The sequence below is a fragment of the Leuciscus leuciscus genome (assembly GCF_965113295.1).
Source record: "Leuciscus leuciscus genome assembly, chromosome: 18".
Classification (NCBI taxonomy): Eukaryota; Metazoa; Chordata; class Actinopteri; order Cypriniformes; family Leuciscidae; genus Leuciscus; species Leuciscus leuciscus.
Window position 1 is genome coordinate 35082449 of NC_138742.1, and position 22383 is coordinate 35104831.

At 41.6% G+C, this 22383-nt stretch overlaps 1 long non-coding RNA gene across 1 annotated transcript in view; it reads right to left on the bottom strand.

Annotated features, from left to right (window-relative positions):
- LOC309481229 overlaps positions 1-22383 on the bottom strand; it is a 38554-nt gene that overhangs the window by 15591 nt on the left and 580 nt on the right. The gene's annotated exons all lie outside the window — the stretch shown is intronic.

Consider the following 22383-nt stretch of genomic DNA (forward strand, 5'->3'; position numbering starts at 1 on the left):
AGTTAACATTATTTCTGTTAACATTATTTAATGCACAATGAATGAAGTGAACAAACATGACCAATCAAGTGTTTTGTATTAAATAACATTCACAAACGTTAATTAATGTTGTAAAAATATATTGTTCACTCAATGTGTTATGTTAGATAACGCATTAAGTGATGTTAATGAATGGTATCTTATTGTAGCATTACCAAACTATACAGGAGATAAAATATGTTTTATTTGACTTGACTATACTTTTATTTAATCCAAAACTGTATTCATATTTAACTTTAAAAGGGCTTTTTAAACCTGCTAAGAGTGATTAGATTAGATTAGATTCAACTTTATTGTCATTACACAAGTACGGGTACAAGGCAACGAAATGCAGTTTAGGTCTAACCAGAAGTGCAATAGCAGCAAGTGCAGGATATACAGTGGTTCCATAAGTGCAGAACATGGATATGTACTGAATAAATATAGAGTTGAATACTATTATAAACAAAAATGTACAGATAGATTTGTCCTATGAATATAATATACAGATAACTATTACTGTGAACAGAATTTACAGCTAGATATGTACTGAATATAATATACAGATGGCTATTACTATAAACAGAATTTTTACAGATAGATATGTACTGAATATAATATACAGATGACTGTTACTATAAACAGAATTTTACAGATAGATATGTACTATGAATATATTATACAGATGGCTGTTACTATAAACAGAATGTGAGCATAATATACAGATGGCTATTACTATAAACAGAATTTTACAAATAGATATATGTATAAGTTAGGCTAAAATGAGCAGTATAACAATGGATTTAAAGTAGTGCAAATAAAGTTTGGACAGAAGCTATCCGAGTGAAAGTGCAGTGGAAAGTAATTGCATATTACAGTTAAAGTACGGAATTGCAAATGTATATGTAAACAGTCGGTACTGTAAATAAACAGTCGGCAGTGCAAATTGAGCATATTCCAGTCAAGGTAGTAGTGCAAGATGCATATGTAAACAGTTGTTACTATAATAACAGTCAGCAGTGCAAATGAACATTATAGTATTGCAAATAACAAAATGGAGGCAGGTGTGAGGAGGGAGAGGAGAGTCAATCAGTATATGAGGGGAGTGGGATCAATGAGGGTTAGAGTTTAATAAAGAGACAGCTCTGGGGAAAAAACTGTTCTTTAGTCTGCTGGTCCTGGTCCGTAGGCACCTGAAACGCCTGCCGGAGGGCAGGAGAGAAAACAGTCTGTGGGCTGGGTGAGAGGAGTCCTTAAGGATGCTGCGAGCTCGATGCAGACAGCGTTTCCTCTGGATGTGCTCGATGGCAGGTAGTGGAGTCCCAGTGATGCGCTTGGCGGTTTTCACCACCCGCTGCAGTGCCTTGCGCTCTGCAACAGAACAGCTCCCATACCACACTGTAGCACAGTTGGTCAGGATGCTTTCTATTGCACAGCGATAGAAGTTCACCAGGATAGTGGAGGAAAGCTGATTCTTCCTCAGTGTCCTCAGGAAGAAAAGGCGCTGGTGAGCCTTCTTGACCAGGCTGGAGGTGTTGGTTGTCCAGGTCATGTCCGCCGAGATGTGGGTCCCCAGGAACTTGAAACTGGAGACACGCTCAACAGCCATTCCATTGATGTGGATGGTGTCGTGTGTGCCTCTTGACACTTTCCTGAAGTCCACGATGAGCTCCTTCGTTTTGGTGGTGTTGAGGAGCTGGTTATTTTCAGTGCACCATGTGGCCAGGTGCTTGATCTCCTCCCTATAGGCAGTCTCATCGTTGTTGCTGATGAGACCAATCACCGTAGTGTCGTCCGCAAACTTGACGATGGAATTAGATCCGTACACAGGCTTGCAGTCGGAGGTGAAGAGGGAGTAGAGAAACGGGCTTAGCACACAGCCCTGTGGTACACCAGTGTTGAGTGTGATGGACGTGGAGCAGTTGGAGCCTGATCGAACATTCTGGGGTCTGTTGGTCAAAAAGTCCAAAATCCAGTTGCACATGGAGGTGTTGATGCCCAGGTCTCCAAGTTTGGCTATTAACTTAGTTGGGATGACAGTGTTGAATGCTGAGCTGAAGTCAACAAACAGCATGCGTGCATAAGTGTTCTTATTGTCCAGATGTGTGAGCACAGAGTGCAGTGCCATGGAAACTGCATCCTCTGTGCTCCTATTGCTACGGTAGGCAAACTGGTGTGAGTCCAATGTGGATGGTAGAGAGTCTTTTAGGTGTGCCAGGACCAGCCGCTCAAAGCACTTCATTACGATGGGTGTGAGTGCTACAGAGCGGTAGTCGTTAAGGCACTTCGGGCTGGAGTGTTTTGGCACTGGCACAATGGAAGTGCATTTAAAGCATGTTGGTACAGCTGCTTGGGCAAGAGACAGGTTGAAAATGTCTGTAAAAACCCCAGCGAGCTGCTCCGCACATGCCCTGAGTATGCGTCCAGGGATGTTGTCTGGTCCAGCAGCCTTGTGTGCGCTGATCCTGCTCAGTGCATTGCAGACATCTGTGGAGGAGAGTGTGATCGGCGGGTGGTCAGCTGAGGATTTGAGCTTGGTGGCAGTTTCTCTGTTGTCTCTTTCAAAGCGAGCATAAAAGTCATTTAGCTCGTTCAGGAAGTTGACATCAGTGGCTGCGGGGGTGGAGTGAGAGGGTTTGTAGTCACTGATGGCCTGAATGCCCTGCCACATGCGCCGAGGGTCAGCGTTGGAAAAGTGTCCCTCTATCTTAAGCTTGTAGCAGTGCTTGGCCTCTTTGATGCCCCTTTTCAGATTTGCTCTGGATGTGCTATAGGCTTGTGCATCTCCTGATCTGAAGGCAGTGTTGCGTGTCTTCAATAGGAGTCGCACTTCCCTGTTCATCCATGGCTTCTGATTTGGGTATGTGGTGATCTGCATCTGGGTTGTAACACTGTCAATGGTGGTATTGATATAATCCAGTACAGAGGAGGTGTAGCAGTCAATGTCCGTGTGAGAGCCACTGGTGGCTTGAGAAGCAAACATACTCCAGTCTGTGTGTAGAAACCTTTCCTGGAGTGAGGAATCTGCCCCCGCAGGCCACACCTTGATGGTCTTCACTGATGGCTTCACGCGATTGATGAGAGGTGCATATTTGGGGGTGAGGAACAAAGAAAGGTGATCTGACTGTCCCAGGTGGGGGAGGGGTGCCGCGACGTAAGCTCCAGCCATGTTTGTGTAAACATGGTCTAAGGTTTTGTTTCCTCTGGTGTGACAGGAAACATGCTGGTGAAATTTCGGTAGCACTGACTTTAAGTTTGAATGATTAAAATCACCCGCAACAATAAACGCAGCTTCCGGGTGAACGGTCTGTTGTTTACTGATGGCTGCGTGAAGTTCTTTCATAGCAAACTTGGCATCAGCATCCGGGGGAATATAGGCTGCAGTTATTATAGTGGAAGTGAACTCCCGCGGTAGATAAAACGGTCTACATTTAACCATGAGAAACTCAAGGTTAGCTGAACAATGTCTCCCAACAATAGCAGAGTTTGTGCACCAAGCTTTGTTAATGTAAATGCACAATCCACCACCTCTGGTCTTACCGGAGCCATCTAATGTTCTATCCGCCCGGAATGTATGGCGTCCCGCTAGCTCAATAGCGTTGTCCGGTATTCCGCTGTTTAACCATGTTTCCGTGAAAATTAGAACATTACAGTTCAAAAGTCTCTTGCTGTATGTGATGTTGAGTCGAATCTCCTCCATTTTGTTCAACAGCGACCGTACATTGGCAAGGAAAATGCTGGGTAAAGAGAGCCGGTGTGGTGTTAGCTTTAGCTTAGCTCTTAGTCCTCCGCGCTTCCCCCGCCTTTGTTTACGATCTCGACGCCGCCTGCGAGCACTTCCGCCCGGCCGGGCAGAGTGCATAGCCTCGGGTGTTTTGGCGATCTCAGGAAGGAGTCGAAGGTTGTCCATAAAACTGTCGGAAATTCGCAAACCAATATCCAAAAGCTCACCTTGGGTGTACGATGTTAAGGCACAACTGTTCTGCACGAACAGACCCGAAATGAGCAAGAAAAATACTGCTAAATTGCAGAATCTGGAGAGACCGCGAGCCTCGCGATGTACTCGCGCCGCCATCTTATCCAGCCAAGAATAAGACTAGAACTGCTTTTCTGACGGACTGATATTAATGACGGCTTTTTATTTCTCATCTACATAAATATATCTAGTAGTAAAGCTAATGCAAGGGCTAGAAATCAATTAATAGGCCTATGTCACACTTCCTCGTCGTCATGGAGAGCGCAGTTCGCACAAGCGTTTGTACTCCCGTGGCGTCTGTCGTTGCTATGCATCCATGAACGCACATGGAAAAGCGAGTGCGCCGCTTCTATTATGAGCGCGCTTGCCTCGCGCCATTTGAAATAACGTATCTGCACGCGCAAAAACATCAGCACCACATCAGCAGCAGCACCGCCGATCGCCATCAGCGCTTTTATGAAGAGGACGCAACTGCACGCGCTTCGGGCATGCACGCGCATCAAGTACCGGGTTTGAGAAAACCTGGTACCGTGACGTTAAAAAAAAATTTGTACCGACTTGGTACCGAAGTACCGGGTCTTTTGACAACACTAATTGACTCCATAAGAACAAGCATGAACATGTCAACCTTCAGTGCTATTCAGACTGTAAAGTATCAGCTACAGTTGAGGGAGAAGTTGGCAGTAGAGATCTTTGGACGAACAGATGTTAGGTTTGGGGAAGTAGACCGCAGACTCTGCCAAAACATCCTTATTAAAGGAGCCACCGACAAGGCCCAGCGGCAGAGGAATCATAGCAAGAGGAAGGAAGGTGCCTTGAGTATGGTTGGCATCTTTTAGGCAATGCTCAGGAAAGCAAGAGGGCTACAGCTGAGGAGGAAAGAAGGGCCAAGCTCAAGCATGCTGCAAATCTAAGAAAACGTGCGCTTGAGGCTCTAGTACAGGACAAAAAGAAAAAAATAAGGACAGAAGAAATACACACACACACTCTCTCTCTCTTTCTCTTACTCTCGCTCTTTCATGTAACAAGCTGTTTTCCATTCAATTTGGCTGGTTTTGTGCATATTGTTTTTATTTAGTTGGATGCACTTTATTTAGTGGATTAAATGCACTTTAAAACAAATTCAGACCCAACTCTGCACTCTCTTGACTGATAATTATAATTTAAAAAAATTATACATTCCTGTAGTGCAATCAGTAGAGTGGAGGACCCAAGGGAGGTCTCGTGTCTTTAGTTTTAACTTTACAAGGGTAGATGGAGTGATGCAATTTTACTACAGGACGTCTGTAATAATAATGGCCAATTCACACAGGATAAGATATCTCAGTAAAACTAGCAGAAGTGGGAGGGGTAACTCGATTTACGCCGTCACCTTCCTGTCATCATGGGCGTATTACGTTACTTCCTGATATCATGTGCTTCCTGATATATTCCTGATACCTAGACTGCAGTAGGTGGGGTCCCCTCGATCTAATCCTCCCCAAAGGGTTACTTCAGGCAGTAGTACGGGCGATTTGAGGGTCATGGTGAGGGCTTTTCCTACGGGGAACCAACCTCCTAGGAACTTGCACGGCCTCTGAGAGCCTGGCTAGCGCTCCCCAGTCTGTCTCGCTGGCTCCTCTGGACCATCAGGCTCGGCTATGCGATTCAGTTTACCCAGTGTCCCGCCAAGTTCAGGGGTGTCCAGTTCACTACAGTGAAAACTGTCGATGCTCATGTGCTGCTGGAGAAGGACTCGATAGGGCCGGTCCCTCCAGCCGATATGAAGACGGGGTTTTACAGGTCCAATTTCATTGTACCCAAGAAAAGTAGTGGGTTACGGCCAATCTTAGACCTGCGAGTTTTGAATTGGAGACTTCACAAGCTACAGTTCAAGATGCTAACGATGCGTTTTGCGTTTGAGGGTTGATCATATCAGTACAAAGTCCTACCCTTCGGGCTGTCTCTGTCTCCCCGCTTCCTCACGAAAATTGTGGAAGCAGCCCTTGTTCCTATGAATGAACATGCCGTTCGCATTCTCAACTATCTCGACGACTGGCTGAAACTAGCACAGTCTCGAGATCAGTTATGCGAAAACAGGGACCTGGTGCTGAAGATTCAGCATGTTCACATAATCCACATAAATCACATAATCACATAAGTCACATAATCCACACGAAATCCGATCAGAGCTGTCAGACTGAAACGGATTTCCAGAAATGTGATTTATTTTAATTTTTTTACAATTCTTTATTTTTGAAACATTGGGAGTGATACAATAGCCAGATTTACATTTACCACATGGTCACAGTTCCAGTCTGTGATCAAGACCACAATTCTCCATTCCCAACATTCCGATTTTTGTAAATATAACGAACACATTAGAACACAAAACAAAGGGTGCATTACTATGTGACAAATCTCTAATACGTATAGAAGTGAAATACAACAAACACAATTATGAAAAAAAAAAAAGAAAAGGTACAATAGAAGTAACCCTTGATTACCAATATCTTGAAAACAATCAAGACAACATTCCTGCATGTAGTGTTTGATTAACATAGGATACCCATTTTGACCATAAAATTACAAATTTATTCATCTGCAAACGGAGTGAAAATGTTAGTCTTTCCATCTGGTAGATTTCATTAACACATTCTATCCATCTTTCCAGAGTAGGGGGATCAGGGAGGAGCCAGTGTCTGGTGACAGTTTTCTTACATGCAATAATTAAAATTCTGAACAGATACTTTGCATAATCCGGCAAAAAGTCTGTGTTACCCAAAATAAAATAGTTAAACTTGAAGGGTATTTTCATGTTAAGAATATTTTCCATATCTTTGTGTATCTCTATCCAATATTGTTTTATTACTGGACAATCCCAGAATATATGCCAGTGGTTGGCATCTTCACTTCCACACTGCCTCCAGCACTTAGTCTCCTCCTCGGAACCAGACATTTTTTGTTTTGGAGTAATGAAAAACCTGATCAAGCATTTCCAACCAAATTCCCTCCATGAATATGAGTTTGTACATTTCCACTGTGATATGCAGCAACCATTCCACTCCTCATCAGTTATTTTCATGTTACTTTCCCTTTCCCATTTTGTTTTCACATATAATGTTGAATTTGTTTGTTTATTCATAAATCCCTTATACAACCGTGAAACAATACTTTTTTTAACCTTTGCCTGGTATGCCATTAATATTTCATGAAGCACTGGTTCCTGCACATCCAGGGATCTAATAACTTCTTGATTGAGATAATGGCGTATCTGTAGATATCTGTAAAAGTCCTGTTTCTCCAGATTATGACTGGTTTTAAGTGTTTGGAAATCTTTCACTTTACCTTTATCTATTAATGAGAAATGTGTTGTTATACCCTTAGATATCCAGTTCTGGAATCCAACATCTGTTTGATTGGGCTTAAAATCAGGGTCGTAGGCACACCATCTTATTATCTTCAAATTACCATGCAATTTATATTGATGTTTAGCCTCCGTCCAGATTTTTAATTGTGATTGTCAAGGGTTTTCAATCTTACCTAGAGTCCTTTCTAAGTCTTTATTTCCCAGTATTGCCATTAAAGGTGGTTCTGACATGAGAAGTACTTCAATGTCTTTCCACCTAGCACGGTAGTTTGTATTACATAGATTCATCAGGGGTTTAATTTGTGCAGAGTAGAAATAATTTCTAAGATGTGGTACAGCCATACCCCCGTTTTCTTTAGAGAGCTGCAGTGTTTTAAATCTGATCCTCGGTTTTTTCCCTAACCATATAAATCTAGAAATCATTTTGTCCCACTCTAAGAATTGCTTTTTTGAAATTTCTGCTGGGAGGGCTTGGAACAAAAATAGAAATCTTGGTAATAGGTTCATTTTTACAGATTCGATTCTTTTTATTAGACTCATAAAGGGGATGATGGTCCATCTCTTTATATCAAGTTTTATTTTACTCAAAAGATCATCATAGTTACACTTAGCTGTAATAGTTATATCTTTGGGGATTAAGATACCTAGGTATTTTAATATGGTCCGATCCCATTTAAGATTTAATTCATCGCTTATTGTTTTTGGAGGATTATAATTAAATGTTAATATCTGTGTTTTGTTTACATTTAGTTTATACCCAGCGTAATCACCAAAGCTACTTAGAGTCTGAAATACTTTGGGAAGTGATGTGTTTGGTTCACTTATGTACAATAACACATCATCGGCGTATAGCGCCAGCTTATGTACATCACCAGAAATATTTATACCTTTTATACTGTTTGTTTGCCTTATTAATTGAGCTAGCGGTTCTATATAAAGGGCGAAGAGTAAAGGGGAGAGCCCGCACCCTTGTCTTGTCCCGCGTTCTAGTTCAATAGTATTTGATAAATAACCATTTATTTTGATCTGTGCAGTTGGTTTTGTGTATAGTGCCCTGATCACTTTAACAAAATCTGAGTGAAAACCAAATCTCTCCAGTACTCCAAACAGAAAATCCCAGCTTACAGAGTCAAAAGCTTTTTCAGCATCAAGGCTGATCACTGCAGCTTGTGTTTGGTGTTTTTTAATATGGTTTAGTATGTGTAATGTACGTCTTATATTATCATGAGTTTGTCTTTGCGGGATAAATCCTGTCTGATCAGTAAAAATGAGTTGTGGAAGTATCTCTTCAATTCTCTTCGAAAGAATTGATGTGAAAAGCTTGTAATCAATATTAAGAACAGAAATAGGTCTGTAGGAACTACAATTAAGCCGGTCCTTTCCTTCTTTGTAAATTACAGATATTGTGGCCTGTTTCCATGATGGTGGCATCTTACCCTCTTTTAGAGCCTGATTAAGTATTTGAAGGAGGAATGGCGATAGCTCCATTTTAAATTTTTTATACCATTCGGACGTAAATCCGTCTGGACCAGGAGATTTGTTTGTTTTAAGCCTTGATATGGCATAGAATAGTTCTCTTTCTGTGATATTAGCCACTAGCCTTTGATTTTGATCATCCGACAAAACAGGTAAATTAAATTGTTCAAGGAAACCCTTGATTTGTTTTCCATCTTTTAACTTTGGTTATATAACTGTTTATAGTAACTCTGAAAGGCCTGTTTAATTTCATTTTGTTTATAAACGCATCTCTTAGAATTTGGGTCTCTTATTTTACATATTGTGTTGTCTGTTTGTTGCTTTTGTAATTTGCTCGCTAAGAGTTTAGCAAACTTAGCCCCAGATTCATAGTATTTTTGTTTGGTATAAATCATCTTCTTTCGTATTTCTTGTAAATATAGTGCATTAATATTATTTCTCAATATTTTTATTTTAGTATTGAGCTCCGGTTTTAATTCTCTCTTATGTTTTCCCTCTAGCTCTTTTAATTCCCTATTTAACTCTAATAATCTAACTTGCCTAGCTCTTTTTTTCTGGATACAAAATGATATGATTTGACCCCTCATAACCGCTTTCAATGTGTCCCAGACGATTTCTGGGCTCACCTCACCATTAAGGTTTTCTTTTAGGAACGTTTTTATGTCGGATTTGATTAATTTGGAAAATTGTAGGTCGTTCAGTACACTTGTATTCAACCTCCACTGTGTGTTTTTGAAATCATCATTTATTTCTACGTTTAGCAATAGAGGAGCATGGTCAGAAAGATCAATGTTTCCAATCTCGCAGTTACATACCTTATGACGATCCCTTTTAAAAATGAAAAAATAATCAATTCTAGAGTATACTGTATACGCATGGGAAAAATGGGTATAATCTCGGTTTGTTGGATGTAAATCCCTCCAAATGTCCACAATACCATATTCTGACATGAGGATCTTAATTTTCTTCTGCAAAGACGTTTGGGGAATCTGTCTTGAGGAATCTAGTCTAAAATTAAGTCGAATATTCCAATCCCCTCCACAAATAAGTATACCAGTTGATTGTGCCATTAAATCAAATAGTTTTCTATAAAATGAAATGTCACTGTCTGGGGGAGCGTATACATTCAACAGTGTCATTTGGACTCCATCTATCCTACCAGTTATCAGTGAAAATCTCCCTTCTTTGTCTGTAGTTTCAGATATGAGTTCAAATGGCACTCTTTGTGATATTAGAGTAGCCACACCCCGTCTATGACCTGATTTATAGGACGAGTAATATATTTTAGAAAAACCCATTCTTTTTTAATCTTTCGTGTTCCAGTGAATTAAGATGTGTTTCTTGTAACAACAATTTGTACTTTTTCCTTTCTCATTTTAGACAATATTTTATTTCTCTTAATGGGGTTAAGAACCCCATTCACATTAAATGATGCAAATTTTAGAGTACGTTTGTCAGCCATGGTTTCCTATGTTTTTAACTGAAGACGTATCCATACAAAACAAATAAAAGTAATGCACACCTGTAACACGAACAAGTAAAACATGAACAAAACTAAAATATGATGAAATATCAAAATGTCATTTCTTTGCACAAGGTTTGCTTCCAGATCAGAGGTTCCAATGAACTGAACCTTTAAGGGGCTCGAGATGTTAGAGCACCTTTCAGGGGAAAACCCGCTCATCACGTAGCGTAGGGCCCACTGTATTGGCTGCATTGTGATTTTAGCCAGTCTTCAAAATGTTCGTATGCTCCGACATTTTAGTTTACAATTAGTTAGGAGTAGAACGAAGGAACAGCTAGAACTAAAAGGACATCTTCTGTTAGCTTATTCGAACAAGCAGCAGTCTAAATGCGTTCTGTTGGGAATCACTTATCTGTAATTGGGGGTAGACGTCTGAATTCCTGCAGCTTTTCTTTAAACCGCTGCCGAGGCTCATCATCCTCCTGGGAGCGCATGCCTCTCGTACCCCTTTTCCACCAACAAGAACCGGGTGCTGGTTCAGAGCTAGAGCTATTGCCAGTTCGGAGTTGGTTCGACTGACGAACCGGTTTGCGTTTCCACCGGCCAGAGAGCCACAACAGAGCTATATCTTACGTCACTGCATACATATTATGTTGCCCAGCAACGCTAGGTTCGGCAGCGCCAAACACAAACACACCAGACTTGTTCGAGATGCATCGGCTTCTCGCAGAACGATCAGCACATGAAATCAAAGCACTGCGAAAGCGATCAAAAAGCACAAGGAGTCGTATGATCTCCAAACACTCCCGCAGCTCTGATCGGTCCACGCTGCTCCGATGCATCTCGAACAAGGCATCAACAATAATAGACGTTGCGTTACTATGGATGCTCATGGGTTTGTGAAAATAAATCGGCATCCAAACACGGCGAGTCCAACGCGTTCGTGCAGCTCGCCGTAACTTACATAGACGGATATTATAATCGAGCTGCTATTAGCTCGACTAGCTGCTATTTAAAAATGGCGGTCACAAGTTTCTCCTCAGTGTTGTTGGCCACGGTAACCCCGCCCCCAGCCTCTGACGCAAGCGGTTCTTTCTTGGCTCCGTTCTAGACCCTACAATGATTTGGTGCTACTTAAGAACCAGTTTTACTGGTTCGGAGCTGGTGCTTTGGCGGTGGAAAAACAAAGAACCGATTTGAAACTAGGCTCTGGCTCCGAACCAGCACCAGCTCTGCCTTGGTGGAAAAGGGGTATCGGTGTAACTGCATCCTGGTCTCCAGCCACTTGCCAAGATGAAAGCCGTTGTATTTCCCGCTGGTATGAGCTGACTGAGGGACAGATAACTTTGACTGGGAGCCCCCGTGATGCCAAGTCTGACGTTGCCTCCGCCGCGGTCTGGTACAGGCAGGTCTCGTCTCCATAGAAGACGCGTAGTCTTGCAGGGTAGGGAGTTTGGAACTTAATTTTCCTTTCCTTCAACACCTTCTTTGCTTGATTGTACTCCGCACGTTTCTTGATAATAGCTGGTGGGTAATCGTGGTCCACATAAAAGCGGTCATCTTTGTTTTGCACTTGTCCCTTCTGCCAGGCTCTACGTATAACTTCTTCTTTGACTTTGTAACTCGCAAACTTGACAATGATTGAGCGAGGCTTTGATCGCACGTCAGCGGGCTTAGGGCCAAGAGCTCTGTGGACTCTTTCAATTTTGATCTGCGTGTCCTGGGGGAAATCCAGGCAATACCGAAGCAGTATATCAATGAAACCTTCGATATTATTTTCTTCAGCCCCCTCGGGAATACCGTAAATCCTAATGTTTTCTCGGCGTGCGCGACCCTCTTGGTCAATAAGTTTAGCCTCCATATTGTCCTGGCGTTGTAAAAGTTGCGTAAGTAACGAAGAAGCCGCCTGCATGGCCGTTTCCACCTCCTCAATTCGACCCTCAGCTTCATCCAGCCTATCGTTTGTCTTGTGCAAGTGTTGTTGTATCTCCGAGAGCTGTTGCTTGTTGTCGCGTCTAAAATCTCTCAGTTCGGCTAGTACCTTTTCCAAGCTAACCTCCTCCATTTCTTGCCCCTCGGCCTCGTGGGCCGGAGAGCAGCTTCGGCTGTCCTGTTGTAAATCCTCAGTAACAGGTGCTGTGCCCTTCGTCTTTCTCCTCCTTGTAGCAACCCTAGCCTCCATATTTAGTAAAATTTCACTTATAGTCAAATCTCAAAAGTTTTAGGGTTGTTTTTAGGAAAACCGTCGGAGAGCTTTGAAATTACGCAGCCATCTTGGTCGCGAACCGGAAGCCCCCTCCCAGAAATGTGATTTAAATAGGATTTCAAACCACATAAGAATGTAGCTTGAAACAGATTTGTACAAATCTCATTTCACAGAAGTTTTGGGTGTTCACACTTGCTAAATCTGATGGGACTTCAATCGTATATGCACAAAAATCAGATTTGGACTGACAGTCTGAACGTAGCTGTTAGGGTGTACGACGGTGAAGGTGTAAAATCAGTGACAATGAAAAAGAATTCACAGTGCAGGGTGTTTATTTTGGTGCAAAAGTCGTGACTCCCATATAAATATACACATTTTTAAGACGTTCACATGTGTATTCTGGCTATGCCAATATCCAGTTCCAAAAATATAAAGAGTAATCCCACACTCCAAACACTCTTTCCTAAAATCTTATTCTTCTTCTGTTGTTTAAATGGCGGTTGGCAAACCAACTAAAAGGTGCATTGTCCGCCACCTACTGGATTGGAGTATGGAGCACTACTTGGTTGAAAACACTTGGTTAAGGAAAAAATATATAATAATTATTATTATTTAACCCTCTGGGGTCGGCAAACGCGCCTCTCCGTCTCGCTGAACTTTTTTTTCTTGAGCACGTCTATAAACTGAAACAAAACTCAGCCAATACTTGTCCCACATTTATGAGCCATATATCTTTATAATCATTTAAGTGTGTACTTTTAAATCATCGGATTCAAACTGAAAACAAATATTCTCTGCTTAAGTAATTTGTATAAAACCAACAAGATGTCCAGTTTCTCAAGCGCTTGCTCATTATTTTTTATTTGACCACGCGCAAAAGAGATTGACATGCAAATCGCCCACGTGTCACGCGAACGTGCTCGTAACCTCAAAAACAAAGCACCAAACTTCACCAATGACTTTGCTTTTCGTCGAGTTTGGAAGACACGCCGTGAGCTTACATTGGATTTACCTCAGAAGAAGAAGAACGCGATTTGAAGACAAGAAAGATGTAAGGTAAGAAATTCTTAATTATTAGTTCATGTTATTGTTGCATAAACTTCACATTGCAGTTGAACCGTTACTGTGTTTGTGGATATCTGCTCAAACGTAGATATGTATAATATGGTAACCATAATGTATAATATTTTGGAGTGCGCTCTGCGTTTGAATGTATCATATTTCGGAGCGTGCTCTGCGTTTGAATGTTTCATATTTTGGAGCGCGCTCTGCATTTGAATGTTTCATATTTTGGAGCGCGCTCTGCGTTTGAATGTTTCATATTTTGGAGCGCGCTCTGCGTTTGAATGTTTCATATTTTGGAGCGCGCTCTGCATTTGAATGTTTCATATTTTGGAGCGTGCTCTGCATTTGAATGTTTCATATTTTGGAGCGCGCTCTGCATTTGAATGTTTCATATTTTGGAGCGTGCTCTGCGTTTGAATGTTTCATATTTTGGAGCGCGCTGTGCGTTTGAAAAGCAAAACGCACCAAACAATAGGCTTCATGTTTTTATATTGTAATCAATACATTTTTCTCTAGCGTAGTTGTTACTGAAATCTTTTGGAAGATTTAATTTATTAGGGCCCAAGCCCTGAAAGGGCGAATCCCGGAAGGATTTGTAATTTTTTTTTCATTATTTTTTGCCTTTTTGCCACTTTTGGGGCCCTTAACATGTTCAAAAACTCTTGAAATTTTGCACACACGTCAGAACCTGCGGCCATCAGGGCCGGACTGAAGCTGGTACCCGGGCGTGGCAGGGGGGCTTGACAGCGCCCCCTGGAATGGTGTCCGAAAACTTGGTCCATAAATCAAACATGTATTACAATTATTGCATGTAATAATATGAAACTCAGTACACATATAGATCTCATCGGGCCGAACAACTTTCGTACTCTAAGTTTTACAAATGCCCAACAGGAAGTCGGTTATTATACGTTGTTTGGAAAACGCATACAATGGAATGTGAAATACTCCTCCTAGGGAATTCATCCGATCGCCACCAAACTCGGTGTGAATGAAGTCAAGACATTGAGGATGAATTCTTGCGAACAGATTTTTGATATCTCGAACGGTTTGGCCGTGGCGAGGAAACGAATTTATGGTGAATAAGGGACACAGGAAGTGTGTTATAACTTCTGCATACATTAACTGATCTTGCTGAAACCTCCGCAGTGTGTTCGTTGTAAGAGGCCGATCACATGGATGTGACTATTGTGAGTCAAAGTTATAGCGCCACCAACTGGCAGCAGGAAGTTTGTCACTTTCAAAATGCTTTGAAATCACTCTCTTATTTTTACCCGATTTGCTTCAAACTTTATGTGTATAATGTAGACACACAGCAGATGTAGACCTGTGAAAGGATCATATTTGTCATTCATAGTGCTATGTGACGGTGAGAATAATTTAACACCGGTTAATCAACGTGTGACACCGCTGGGGGCTTTTGAATCGCTAACTTAAAAACGAAAGTAAAATATGTTCACTGACATTGATAATGGTGCAGAGCAGAGCGAGCATTTTCAATGAATTCCTATGGAAGTAGGAATGAACTAAAAAACGTTGACTCTGTTCTGCCCGTTCCTCGCCGTGGACGTGCACCGTTATGAATGCCCGTGTATCCGTGAGCATTTTAGTTTAATTTTTAAATTAGCGCCATTTCGGGGGCAGATTGCTTGAATTTATTTTACAAAAGCACAATGTTGTGTTTTATTTCGACTGTACACAAATATAACTTAACACTTTGCAGTTTGAATGATGTCCTGTATGAACAATATATATTTTATATATATATATATATTTATTTTATTTTTTTAAGTGTATGTATATAATTTTTTTTTTTTTTTAAGTGACAAGACAGAGAATATTACTTATCTAATATATACTGTATATATATATATATATATATATATTTAAAAAAAAATTATATATATATAGCTGCGAGCAGCGATGGAGGGCCCAAGCTGGTGACACCGCCACCCCGGTGCCTTTAGTGTAACTAAAGGCACCAGGGTGGCGGTGCCACCGGCTTGGGCCCGCAATCGCTGCTCACAGTTATATTTGTTATTATTATTTTATGCAGCACTGCGCGTAGCCTATGCCTACAAGGCACAACAAACCTCATGTATTATATAATTTGTTCCTTCTCCTAATATTTCCTTAAGTGAATAGTTGCTTACACCCCTATCCTTTAGTAACTAAACTAATTTAAGTCTTTCTCTATTGTATGCTGTACATTCTTGTAAAAAAGAATTTACTGTTTCTGGATATCCACATTTATCGCAATTACCAGTTTCATGTTTACCTATTTTTTATAAATTTTGATTTAGTGTTGTATGCCCAATACGTAATCTAGTCATTATCACATCCTTTTTCCTGTTATTAACGGTTGTTCTTTCCACCCCCACATTTTTTTGTATACAATACAGATGTCTTCCTCTTATTTCATTGTCCCGTCCCGTCGAGACCACCCTTTTAGAGCTTCTTCACGTCAAGCCTGTCGAACCCTCGGCAAAGATGGCCGCCGCCTCACCGCCTGAGCCCTCGGCAAAGATGGCCGCCGTCTCACCTACTGAGCCCCGCGACAAAGATGGCCGCCGCCTCATCGCCTGAGCCCTCGGCAAAGATGGCCGCCGCCTGAGTCCTCAGCCACGATGGCCGCCGACGCCACACCGCCTGAGCCCTCAGCCAGGATGGCCGCCGCCACGTCAGAGCCTGTTCCTGTCCCAAGACCTGTTCCTGCCCAGAGAACTGTTCATGTTCCTAGACCAGTTACTGTCCCAAGAACTGTTCCTTTTCCCGAGCCTGTGTCTGTTCCCGAGCCTGTATCTGTTCCTGAGCCTGTATCTGTTCCTGAGCCTGAGCCTCAAAGGAGCCCCTCAACGATAATAGAGGTAAGGAAGGTTTCTCCGACCCCACTTTTACTGCCTTAAAAAGACCCAGAAGGAGTGCAAGATTATTGTCGCCACTGTTTGGAGTGTCAGCTCCACTGCCTCAAGGTAATGTATCAAAATCCCCTTCTCCCTCTGCCAATACTTGAAACCCCTTTCAGCAGGATTGCGCTGGACATTGTGGGGCTCCTGCCAAAGTCCAACTGGGAACACATGTACATTCTTGTCCTCCTCGAATATGCCACCCGATTCCCAGAAGCAATACCTCTATGATCAACCACCTCAAAAGCGGTGGCTAGAGACCTGGTCCAACTCTTCAGCTGGGTGGGGATAGCTGACGAAATCCTTACGAACCAAGGCTCGTGTTTCATGTCTATGGTGATGAAAGAGACCTGCCGACAACTGAAGGTGAAGCAACTCATAACTTCCATATTCCACCCCTAGACTGATGGGCTTGTGGAGAGGTTTAACAAAACTCTTAAACAAATGCTGAAGAAAGTAATTGACATTGATAAAAATGGGATTATCTGTTACCTTATGCCTTGTTCTCTGTTCGAGAAGTCCCAGAGAGATTCAACGGTTTCACACGCTTCAAGCTCCTCTATGGGCAATGACAAGGAAAGTTGGGAAGAGCAGCTGTCACGACATCACACCGTCATTGAACATGTAGAACAGATGCACGACCGAATGGCAAGGATCCGGCCCAACAACAGCAGGCCAGGTTATAAATCAGAGGGGCAAAGATTCGAGAGTTTCACCCTGGTGAGAAGGTATTAGTCTTAATCCCATCCAATGAATGCAAATTTCTGGCCAGGTGGCTTGGATCCTATGAAATTGTAGAGTGGACAGGCCCAGTCAACTACAGAGTGTGCCAACCCGGCCGCAGGAAGGGCCAGCAAATCTACCACATAAACCTCTTGAGACCGTGGCATTAACCTATCACCCCTCCCACCTCTCCCCGTAACCCCCCCAAGGTGAAGATGGGTAATCAACTCTCCCCTATGCAGAGGTAGGAGTTACGAGAGCTTTTATGGCAAAACCGCAACATCTTCTCTGATCTCCCTGGACAGACCCATCTTATAACCTATAAAAGATTCTGAAGATTCTGCCAAACGCCTCGTTCCAGTTCCTCTCCTGAGGAACTGGAACGAGGCGTTTAGCAGAATCTTCATGTTGTTCCTTTCAGTTTCTTTAATGCCATTGATGGTTTAACATCCATGAAACCTGCAAAAGAGCTTCTTTATAGTGTCAAAAGTTTCTTTAAATTATTAAAATGTTCTAAGAAACATTTTAATAATTGCTGCCTCGCTGCCTGCTGTGAGTGTGTTCGCTTCGGTGCTTAGCCTCGTATTTCCTTGTTTTGAACCATCATTTACTACAATTTCTAGTTGTTTATACTACTACTAAATACAGCTTACCCAACATCGCTAGCTTCCGTTACTACCAGCACAACACGCTAGTAATTCGCTAGCCTGTTAACGCGCCACCCGTGCGCTCAGCTATTTTTATTTATTTATTTTCTCTCGCGCCTTTGAGTTCATAAAAGCTCAGGTGAGTAAGAAACACTCAACAAACACGGTGAGTAATGTCTTGTCCTGTTATTATCATGCGTCGCGTCTGAATGCGTTGTTGTTTTTGGAGCTCTATCGATTTGATTTATAATTCTTGATTTTTCTCTCTGCCTCGCTGCCTGCTGTGAGTGTGTTTGCTTCGGTGCTGTAAGCTCCGTCTTAGCCTCGTATTTCCTTGTTTTGAACCATCATTTACTACAATTTCTAGTTGTTTATATTACTACTAAATACAGCTTACCCAACCCTGACATCGCTAGCTTCCGTTACTACTAGCACAACACGCTAGTAATTCGCTAGCCTGTTAACGCGCCACCCGTGCGCTCAGCTATTTTTATTTCTTTATTTTCTCTCGCGCCTTTGAGTTCATAAAAGCTCAGGTGAGTAAGAAACACTCCACAAACACGGTGAGTAATGTCTTGTCCTGTTATTATCATGCGTTGCGTCTGAATGCGTTGTTGTTTTTGGAGCTCTATCGATTTGATTTATAATTCTTGATTTTTCTCTTTAAACTCGCTTACAACGAACATTTTCTACTTTTCCTCACTGAGAAGCACTAACGTTACTGCTCAAACCTCATAGTTACAACGCGGACTGTTGAGCAGACGCGTCTCAAGCCTATTAGTGATCCAACTCCGGATACTCTTATAGGTTACTCCAGTGGATCACGGCTGAACGCGTCTTCTCCACGCTCACTTACAAACAAACATTTATTTAATTTTTTTCGCCTATCGTGCGTCTACTCTACACCCCTACCACTAAAAAACCAACAAAAATAAAAATATAATAAAAAAAATAATAAAAAAAATAAAATAATAATAAACCTCATAGTTACAACGCGGACTGTTGAGCAGACGCGTCTCAAGCCTATTAGTGATCTAACGCTGCATACTCTTAAAGGTTACGTCCGTGGATCACGGCTGAACGCGTCTTCTCCACACTCACTTACAAACAAACATTTTATATCCTAGATTATATCCAAGACTTCAGTCATAAATTAGTATTAATATTGATAGCATCACTGGTAGCTTCGTTGCTAACTCACTGTCCATCTGTTAAAATGGCGAATATATCAGATGTAAGTAGTCTACCGTTTGGTGCAGGTGAGGACACATTTGAGCTGCACGCACTGCAGTCTGAGCTGGAAGCTGTTGAGAAACAGATCCACGAACTTTTATTGAGACAGGCCGAGCTGAGAGACCGGTGTTTGGCTCTTGAAACATCACGCGCCGATGCACACAAATCAGTGTTTAACGTTACTAACCCGCTGACTCCGACCGCGTCTACTCCATGCGTTCCTCAGCATCGGTCGCGATCAGCCATGGTCTCGTTCACTCCGGCTCCAACACGCCACCACGAAGCCTGGGTGGTTCCGCAGCGGAAGACGCGAGTCAGGTTTAGACCAAGACTTTCTCCGACCCTCCCGGTTTTCGAGTTATCCACACAAAACCGCTTCTCCCCTCTTCGCGAAACAGAACGCGATGCTGTGATCATCGGCGATTCCATCGTTCGGCACGTACACGCTACGTTAGGTAAAAGTAAGGTGCACAGTCACTGCTTTCCTGGTGCTCGTGTTTCTGAAATCGCTGCTCGCGTTCCCGAGATCCTGAACGGTGACGAGCGCGTCGGAACTGTGGTCCTGCACGCGGGAGTGAACGACATCAGGCTGCGCCAGACGGAGATTCTGAAGAAAGACTTCAGGAATCTAATCGATACGGTACGCAGCACATCGCCTGAAACAACGATCAACGATCATTATTTGCGCTAAATGAATGGTTAATGTCATGGTGCAATGAGCAGAAACTGCTCTTTGTAAATAATTGGAATCTGTTTTGGGAGCGTCCTAGGCTTTTCCGTGCTGATGGCTTACACCCAAGCAGATTCGGAGCGGATCTTCTGTCAGATAACATCTCCAAAATGTTAAATACCCTTTGACTAGTAACCAAAAGTCCAAATCATAGTCTCTGCTGCACCAATTCAACTGATATAAATACTAGTGTAGAACATTGCATAGAAACCGTGTCTATTCCTCGTTTAGTGAGATCAAATAATAAATCTAATGCAGGATCTAGGAAAAATCTAATTGTTATTAAAACAGAAAATGTTGCTATTAGTAAACAAAAACTATTTCTAAAGCTAGGTCTTCTAAACATTAGATCACTCACACCTAAGGCAGTTATTGTAAATGAAATAGTCACAGATAATAGCTTCGATGTACTTTGCCTTACTGAAACCTGGCTTAAACCAAATGATTATTTCGGTATTAATGAGTCTACTCCTCCTGGATACTGTTATAAGCATGAGCCCCGTCTGATTGGTCGTGGCGGAGGTGTTGCAACCATTTATAAAGATTTTCTAAATGTTACTCAGAAAACGGGTTATACGTTTATTTCATTTGAAGTACTTGTACTAAATGTTACGCTCTTAGATGTTAGAAAAACATCCCTATTATCTCTAGCCTTGGCTACCGTATATAGACCGCCAGGGCCTTACGCTGATTTCCTAAAAGAGTTTGCAGATTTTCTCTCAGACCTATTAGTCAATGTCGATAAAGCATTAATTGTTGGAGATTTTAACATACACGTAGATAATCCAAATGATGCGTTAGGAGCTGCGTTTACAGATTTATTAAATTCATTTGGGGTCAAGCAAAACGTCACCGGACCAACACATCGTCTTAATCATACACTCGATTTAATTATATCACATGGAACCGATCCAATCGATATAGATATCATTCCACAAAGTGATGAAGTCACTGATCACTACATGGTAACTTGCATATTACGTACTGCTGTAATATGTCATGCGGCGTCGCGTTATCAACCAGGCAGAACAATCCTCCCATCCACCATAGATAATTTCTCAAATTGCTTATCTAATCTGTCTCAGCTGCTGCCTGAACCCAAACAAACAGATGAACTAGAAGAACTAACTAGCACTATGAGCACCATTCTCTCTAGAACATTGGATGAGGTTGCACCTATTAAATTAAAAAAGGTCAGAGAGAAAAATAAAGCACCATGGTATAACAATACTACGCATGCTTTAAAGAGAGAAACCCGTATTTTAGAGCGTAAATGGAAACAAACTAATTTAGAGGTCTTTAGAATCGCGTGGAAAGACAGTATGTCACGTTATAAAAAGGCCCTAAAAGCGGCCAGGGCTGAGCACCTCCGCAAACTAATAGAAAACAACCAAAACAATCCAAGGTTTTTATTTAACACCGTGGCTAGACTAACAAATAAACAGACGTCACCCGAACAAAATATCCCGTTACAGTTCAGTAGTAATGATTTCATGAACTTCTTCACTGAGAAAATAGAAAGCATCAGAACCACAATTGTAAACGTTCAATCTTCAATCGCGCCTTATAATTCAGCTTCAATTATCACCCCGCAAGAACAATTACAGTGCTTTACAACTATAGAACAAAAAGAGTTAAATAAAATTATCACTTCATCTAAAACAACAACATGTTTATTAGATCCTATACCAACTAAACTACTGAAAGAAGTGTTACCTGTAATGGAAGCCTCTCCTCAATATTATTAACTCGTCTTTATCTTTAGGTCATGTTCCAAGAACATTTAAACTGGCAGTTATAAAACCTCTCATTAAGAAACCACAATTAGATCATAATAATCTAGCAAATTATAGACCCATTTCAAATCTTCCATTTATGTCTAAAATATTAGAAAAAGTGGTGTCCGCTCAACTGGGCTCTTTCTTGCAACAAAATGATATCTATGAAAAGTTTCAGTCTGGATTCAGACCGCATCATAGCACTGAAACTGCGCTTGTTAAAATCACAAATGATTTACTTTTAGCTTCTGACCAAGGCTGTATCTCAATACTAGTTTTACTTGATCTTAGTGCTGCGTTCGATACTATAGATCATACATTACTCTTAGAACGACTACAAAATTATACTGGTGTTCAAGGACAAGCACTAAGCTGGTTCAAATCATACCTATCTGACCGCTACCATTTTGTCTATTTAAATGGAGAAAAATCGATCATAACTCCAGTAAACTATGGAGTGCCGCAGGGATCTGTATTAGGCCCTCTGTTATTTTCAATATGTATGATGCCACTTGGAAATATTATAAGGAAACATGGAATTAGTTTCCATTGTTATGCTGATGACACTCAAATATATATTTCATCACGGCCGGATGAAAACGCAAAATATTCCAAATTGACAGAGTGTGTTAAAGATATAAAAGATTGGATGACGCGTAATTTTCTTTTATTAAATCCAGACAAGACAGAGGTAATACTTATCGGTTCAAAAAACCGCCCACAAAACCTCGCACAATACAACTTTAACATCATAGGATGTCCTGTTACTTTATCCTCTACAGTAAAAGACCTGGGTGTTATACTCGATTGC